At 34.9% G+C, this 8,028-nt stretch overlaps 1 pseudogene; it reads left to right on the top strand.

The window, feature by feature from the left end:
* Positions 1 to 220: 220 nt before the first annotated feature.
* Positions 221 to 3,573, top strand: LOC129242183 (uncharacterized; annotated as a pseudogene).
* The last annotated feature ends 4,455 nt before the right edge of the window (positions 3,574 to 8,028 follow it).

The following is an 8,028-nucleotide window of genomic DNA, read 5'->3' as shown; positions in this document are numbered from 1 at the left end:
CTTACACTGTAAACAATTGTAAATAATGTAAAAAATTGTAAACGTTTACCAGCATATGTCATTTCAACCAATATTGTAAACTATCAAGTCAAACAGATCGATTTGTTGAACACAGCTGGTACTGTGACCTTTATCGATAACAAAATTTTCGCACATGACTGACAGGTCAGAATTCTACACATTTATTTATTTATTCTAACTCGTCGTCTTATGTTGAAAAATGAGTGGTGCACCGCAAAGGCCAATTTGGAAAAATCTTAAATACAAACAAATAAAAAATGGCAGAAAATACTCAGCCCAGTGTTTGTTTTGTGGCCAAACATTGACAAACATTGCAACAGATCGACTGGTATCGCATAGGTAAGTGTAATTATATCAAAATCTTATACGCGCGTACAGTGAACAACCTATCATTTTTAGAAAACGATGTTCACAGAAAAAGAATACTGATGAAACTATAATTCTAGAAGTGGACGAAATCGATACCAGTGCAATGGGATTAAATGATTCCGCATATTCAGTAATGGATGTGTCAGCAAGTAGCACCCTTATTGATGCAGATAATATTTTATTTGATATCATATCATCAGAATCGCAGCCTTCAACAACTTCAGAAGCAACACCTTCATCAAGCTCCTCAAGTAATGCGATATATTTTAAAGAACCTTGTGAAAAGCAGAAAAAGAAAAAACAAAGTGGCATTAAAAGTTATATGGACAATATGACTGCGAAGGACGAAATCAATTCGTTGCTCTCAAGGTTCTTTTACGGCTGCAACATATCGTTTAATACGGTTGATTCTGTGCATTTCAGGGCTCTTGTGCGCAAGCTCAGGCCCTGCTATGAGCCTAAAATGCCTGGCAGAAAAGCACTTTCAACCACTCTGCTAGACAAGGAGTATAACAAACAAATACAATCCACAAAAAATGATGTTGAGCGCAATCCAGTGCTATTGATTGATGGGTGGAAGAATACGGCGAGTAATTCAAAAACAGTGGTTACAATGTTGCATAATGCCAACGGCACTAAAGTATTTCTAGAAGCATGGGACGTATCGGGAGAAAAAGAAAGTGCTGAAAAGCTATGCGAAATTATAGATGAGTCTATTAAAATAGCGAAAACCTTGTACGATACTGTAGCTTATGCGATTGTGTCGGATAATGCCGCAAACATGGTGCGCATGGGCAAGGATACAAACATTTGGCACAGTAATTGTAGTGCGCACGTTGCCAATCTCCTTTGTAAAAACTTGTTGGACAAAGATCTCGTGAGCAAAGTGACCGCTGTCTTAAAAGAATTTCGCCATCCAGACCTTGAAAAACGTGTTATATCCAAAAATGGTACAAAAATTAAGCTGCCAGCTGAAACACGTTGGTGCACTCATCGAGACTCCTTCGTTTGTTTAAAACAAAATTTACAAATAATGCGTTGAATTGTTGCGGAGACAGGCAGAGAAGGCAAAACAATTAAGGAGAATGTAAAAAATTTGCTGTTTGATTATGAGTTCGAGGATGATATTGGCAAAATGATTAGTATTCTGGACCCGATTTGCATATTATTGAATAAAGTACAGAGCTCATCTTTATCTGTTGCTGATGCAGCCCATTTATGGCTCTCTCTGGAACTTCCGGCAGATACTTCTAGAACTATATAAGAAAGACATATTGAGCAAACGCTTAATGTCTACTCCCTAGCAGCTTATTATTTGCATCCATATCATGACCGAAACAAGTTAGATCCTGATAAAACTGCAAAAGTAACGGATTTCCTTTTTAATACTATGAGTGCAGAAGCTTTGCAGGAGCTTGACCTATTTCTGAACAGAAGATCCTACTTCGGCGTATTACAGTCAAAAAACTTGAGCGAAGATGCCTGTTTATATTGGAGAATGGCATCGCTAAAATATCCACATCTGGCAGAAACAGCTTTGAAATTAATCAATATACCCGCCTCTTCAGCGCAAATTGAACGCTTATTTTCGAATTGGAATTTTATTCATTCAGATTTGAGGAACAGACTCTCGTTTGCAAGGTGCAAAAAGCTACTTTTTATTTATTATCAAATGAAAATTGACCAAATCAATGAAGAATCGGACAATTAATAAAAATATTAAAATCCTAAATATTAAAGCGTATTTTTTTATTATTTTTATTACAAGCTTGGAAAACTGTTTGAAAAATAGTGAAAATGCTTAATTAGTAGTAGATTGTTTCTGACTCATAAAAAAAAGCAAAAAAAATGAATTGTTTACGTAAACAATTAGCTTGTAAACAATTTAAAGACCCAACCCTGCGCAAAATTAATCATCCTTCATCATCCGTTTTCTTAAGTAATTATTTATTCACTAAATAAGAAAAAACTATTTCCAGTAATGGAATATTTTATTATTATTATTAGAAGGCCATTACGCACTGCGACCAGAGATGGAATATTTTATATTGGCCTTCATGCGCTTCATTCCCAAGTGTCAAATATGATTGACGCACGACGTCATTTCCAAATATCATAAATCGTCTAATGGAGTGATTCATTTTGCACCACCTGGATAGTGAATGTTGCTTATTTTTGTTAATATCATTTTGAAGCAGAAAATCACAACTTTGCTATGAGTTCTAAACCGAAGCATTTAATATCAATAAATTTATTGTTTTATTATTATTTTGTTTTGTTATTTCCTATTCTTTGTATTACTTTATGAAATTCGAAAGATGGTTACGAATCTCACAAATATCGCTTAATCCACAGTTTCAAACTTTCAACTAGATTTATAACTCACACTAGTTTTGAGAATTTTGTATTACAATTAAATACAATTTGCTAAATATAACAAAGAAAACTTATAAAAACAGTTACGTTTTTATATTAAAAAGCCTGGCTAAATGCACCCTGCTTCTTGTTGCATAAAAACTAACATTGAATTATTGCCACCTCTATGAAATAGCCGTAATGAAATCGACCTCAAAACGGCCTAGTTCTCGCATTTGAAATAATTTACACCTACATTAACTATTTTTATTCCTTTGTTATATATTACGCGCAGACTACGTAAATTTTCGACGTAATCCATAATTAAAAAATATACCTACAATATATTAGTTGTCCACTGCAAAATAAAAACAGTTGAGCATTTAAATAAATATCTGAGCTTAACTACGAACCGCTCCAAACACGAACATCGTATTTGCATGTATATGTGCTTGTATGTATGTATGTAGTGGAGCCAAGGCAATATTAATGAAAACCCATAAATAATATTTTTTGTTATTTATTTATACGCGCGCGTGTAATGCCAGCAAATTGATGAGGCAGTGCCGGGTAAATATTATGGGAAAGTGAGAAATCGTCGCTGGCATTAAAAGAATGCCATAAAATGCAAACAGATAAGTTTAAATAAATCCATTTTAATATTAAAATTAAAAATGAAATTTCCCATTGCAAATATTATTGCGAGTAGTGAAGCTTTCTTTCGGACGCATTCATTTGGCTTATTGCATTCCACTGTCGGACATAAATGCAACTGAGAAAACTATTGAATTTTTTCCGCATAATTTTCATTACATTTTCAGATATTAAAAAAATTCTGCACAGCTTACACGTGTTCACACATATTTAATTGCATATATGGATATGGAAATTCGAGGACTGAGGCCAAAAAATGTAGCAACTGGAAAAATTTCAATTTAAAAAATATACGAAAATTCGCATATTGGCAACTGCCACTTACTTGAAGGTGACTGAAGGTATGTAAAGGGTTTTTCAATTGGCGCGGGTCGATTTTGGCGCCCTGTGGAAGCCATTTTGTTTTGGTGACATCTGTCAAATCTTTTGTTTATTATTCAGTTGTTTATGCCAAATCATCATGGCAAGTTACAAGATTGAACAGCAAATTCAAATAATAAAACTTTATTATCAAAATTAGTGTTCATTAACGAAAACGTTGCGCGCATTGCGCCCATTTTTCAGTAGACGTGGTGGGCCTTCAAAGCCGACTCTTCAACGGTTGGTAGCCAAATTTGAGACGACCGGGTTAGTAAACAATCAGCCAACACCCGTACGTTCAAGGAACGCAAGATCAGCCGAGAACATTGCCGCGGTCCGTGAAAGTGTACAGCAGAACCCGAGGCAGTCTATTCCTCGCCGTGCACAAGAACTTGGCCTTTAGCAAACTTCAACTTGGCGAATTTGGAAGAGAACCCCAGTTATGGGCGAAAAATCATCTTTAGTGATGAGGCGCATTTTTGGATGAATGGCTGTGTTAACAAACAAAATTGCTGTATATGGGACGACACCAATCCACACGAGGTTCACCAGGTGATAATGCATCCTCAAAGAGTTACCTTTTGGTGTGGATTTTGGGCCGGCGGCGTTATTGGTCCGTACTTTTTTGAAAACGACGTTGATGAGGCGGTCACCGTCAACAGCGAGCGCTACACAACGATGATAACCAATTTCTTATGGCCCATATTGAACCATATGGACCTAGACGACATGTGGTTCCAGCAGGACGGCGCTCCATGCCACACAGCAAACGCCACGGTTGACATTCTGCATGAACGATTTGAGGGTAAGGTTATCTCTCGCAGGGGTGATGTAAATTGGCCACCACGGTCATGCGATTTGACCACGCTAGACTTTTTTCCTGTGGGGTTTCTTGAAGTCTCAGGTTTATGCAAATAAACCACAATCGACCGATGCTCTTTTTATTGAAAAACCCTTTAGTTGTTTCTCTATAATGGAATATGACATAAATGTTTTAACGTTTTTTACTTTACAGAATGTACTCATTTCAAGTTGTTTGTCTATTTATTTATAAGAACAAACAAGGCAGGAAGGTCAGATTCAGTTCTTTTTAAAGGGTATTTCAAAAGTGACGCCCAGATGTCAACAATTCCTAGACTGCACCCTTTTAAAGACATCTTTGACATTTCTCAGATGTACAATTTTACACGATAGAACAACACGTTAAAGTTATTCAAACTTATTATGAAGCAGGTCCTTCTTTAAAAACAACATAACGCAAAATTCAGATTTGTTTGGTGAAAATAATTGTCCGAATGAGTCGACAATTAAAATGTTGGTAAAAAAATGTTAAAAACCGGTTCCGTCGAAGATAGAAAAACGCCACACGCATGGGGCTTTTTGAAGAGTAAAGTTTACTTGAATAAGCCAACAACGATTACCGAGCGGAAACACAGCAGGTTACTCAGCTGCATGCAAAATGTGTAAGCCAATCTTTAAAAATTGTAATTATCGTATGACAGCTTGTAGACAACCTGTGATCATGGTGCACCCTTAAAATACGCATATAGTTATTAACAGTCGCATTTTGAATAAAAATAATGAAGCATGAAAGAATCTAAATTTTAATATGTATAATTTTAAGCTAACAACTAGGCGCATCTTTTGGAAAACCTCTTATACCCGCGCACATTTTAGTAAAATTTAATCACCCTGCTTATCAAAAAAACTCATAGACAATGAAAATTTAAGATTTGACAACCAAACGAACGGACGAAAATTCAGACTTAATATATGAGAAGATTTCCATCCGATCTCTGATATATTCACATACATATATCGGATTTAAGCAAGAATGATAGGAACAAGATTGCGCCCATCAGAGAGGGCACGACGTCACACTAGTCTTGCCAACCACTTGCTCTTCGCAATATTTTTAGTGCTCTTTTATTTCATGCACGTCCTTTAAAATGCAAACATTTTTCAGTTTATTGCTTTTCTTTTAATTTGAAGCTACCAGAATTCTAAATTAAAAAAATATATATATAATACACTTAAAAATAGAGGCAAACAAGCACACTCTGAGAAGATTTTAGTGCTATTGATAATTTATGGATTGTTATAAAATTTGATGTTCTAAAAGTTAAAATCTAATTTTTTGCTTCTTTTGAGGTTATAAAACAATATTGGATTTAATCAGAACTCTTCTTAACATTTAAAACCTTTTTATATGTATATATGCGGTCGCGGCAGCCGAATGGGTTGGTGCGTGACTACCATTCGGCGAACGTAGGTTCTAATCCCGGGAAAACACTAAACTAATAGCGGTCGCCCCTCTGCAGGCAATGACAAACCTCCGAGTGTATTTCTGCTATGAAGAAGCTCCTAAAAAAAAATATACCGTTCGGAGTCGACTTTAAACCGTAGCACAGTGGTCCCGCCGCGTAGGAAGAGCGGTCATAAGAACTTTTGGCGTGATAAATGACTTTTTAATACGTTTTTAAGTTGAGAAATGTTTTTATTTGTTAAAAGAACATTAAGACATATAAAAAGTAATATATATGTAATAAGAATATATATAAGATATAATAATAATAATATAAAATAAAGTAATATATAATTAATATAAAAAGTCAAAGGAAAATTAGGTACACACATTTTTTATAATATATAAAATTTTTTTATTTCGTTTAAAGTTTTGCATAAGTCTTAAATTATAAACAATAATAGAAAAAAACATTAAATTCCGAAAGGATGAGCATAAAGTTAACTTATTCCTATTTATGAAAACAATAAAATATTCACTTCCAAAACAGTTAATGTACTTAGAAATACAAAACCTTTAACTCAATAAATCTAACACTTCTCTTGACATCATAGATTTCTTTTTACATGGTAATTTTCGTAGACTAAATATAAATGGATCGGAATTAAGAAGAAGCCTGCGCAAAAGATCCGTGTTAGCTACTGTTCTTGAGTGCTTTCTGGTATTGTCACGTCTGAATTGCTTCACTAATTTATTACATGATTCAGCTGCCTCCTTTGATAATTCTCCAATTGATAATAAACAATGATCGATCACCGTTAGGCAATTTTGAATGAATAAAGTCTCTTAATAACTGAATACTGATGTTTAGTGAGTTTTGCCTCATTAAATAGAGACAAAACTTCGTCCGTATTGAATTCTAAAGAATTTGAATTTGATTGCTTTGAATTACTTAGTATTGCATGAATAGCAGAACTATCAACATTAGCTAGATCGGATAACTTGCGACGCTTTATCCTCTCTGCCTGTGTTCGCTCGGAGAAGGATTCGTAGAGTTTGTCACCTCGCCCGACTCCCGCTTTTTCAACACACATAATTCGGTTTGAGTTAACCAATTACTGTACTTGGCAATCAGCCTTGTTTTTGATCTTTGCACTTTTTCCCAGTATCGAGAAATCCGTTAACAGATCCAAGAAACACGATTTTCAACGTCTTCTAAGGTTAAATTCTCAGAGTTTGGTAAAGCTTGAATTATGTTCTTTAGTACGTGGCGACATCTATCAACATCATTTTTAATGCTATTGTAACATAACCACGTGCCCAGAATATGCATGCGCGTAAATGAATACTTCAAATTTACACCTAAAACAAAAAAAATCTTGATTAGCAATCTTGGTAGAATCACATTTTTCAAAATCCTACACATAGGTACAGATTAGACCCTATATCAAGCGCAGTCGAAATTATTTTTCCTTAAAAAGGACATACGTAAGAATATTTTAATGTGTGTTTCATTTGTGCAGATTCGTGCGAACTTATATTAGTTAAAACTATATAAACTTCTTATAAAAAAATAAACGGCAAATTTTAAAGTACGTATTTCGTACGGCTTGAAAACCTATTAAATAATAATTAAAAAAGATAACAAAACGTTTAACATGTCGTACATACCTTCAACTTGAATTTCCATAGTACAACAGGTCATAAACACAGTAATGCTTAGAAAAATAACACTTCCCGGAACTGCGTAAGTACGGAGCGGAGACCACGCTAACTATCACTTTTCACATTCTCTTACTTTAGAGGCGCAATTATAAGTGAATTGTTTGTGCAGTTGAAATTTCTTTTGTACCCTAAGTTAGTATGACTAATGAACTAACATTTAGCTAAATATTGTTGCATAATTTTAACATGACTATTTTCATCCAATGTCCTATGGCGGAACCACTGTGCGTAGGTCCGTCCTTTTAAGGAACAACATTAAGACGCACCCCGCAAATAGGAGGAGGAGCTCGGCTGAACAT

This window comes from Anastrepha obliqua, chromosome 3 (genome assembly GCF_027943255.1).
Source record: "Anastrepha obliqua isolate idAnaObli1 chromosome 3, idAnaObli1_1.0, whole genome shotgun sequence".
Lineage (NCBI taxonomy): Eukaryota > Metazoa > Arthropoda > Insecta > Diptera > Tephritidae > Anastrepha > Anastrepha obliqua.
Note: the sequence above shows the minus strand (reverse complement) of the source record. Positions and strands in the feature narration are given on the sequence as shown.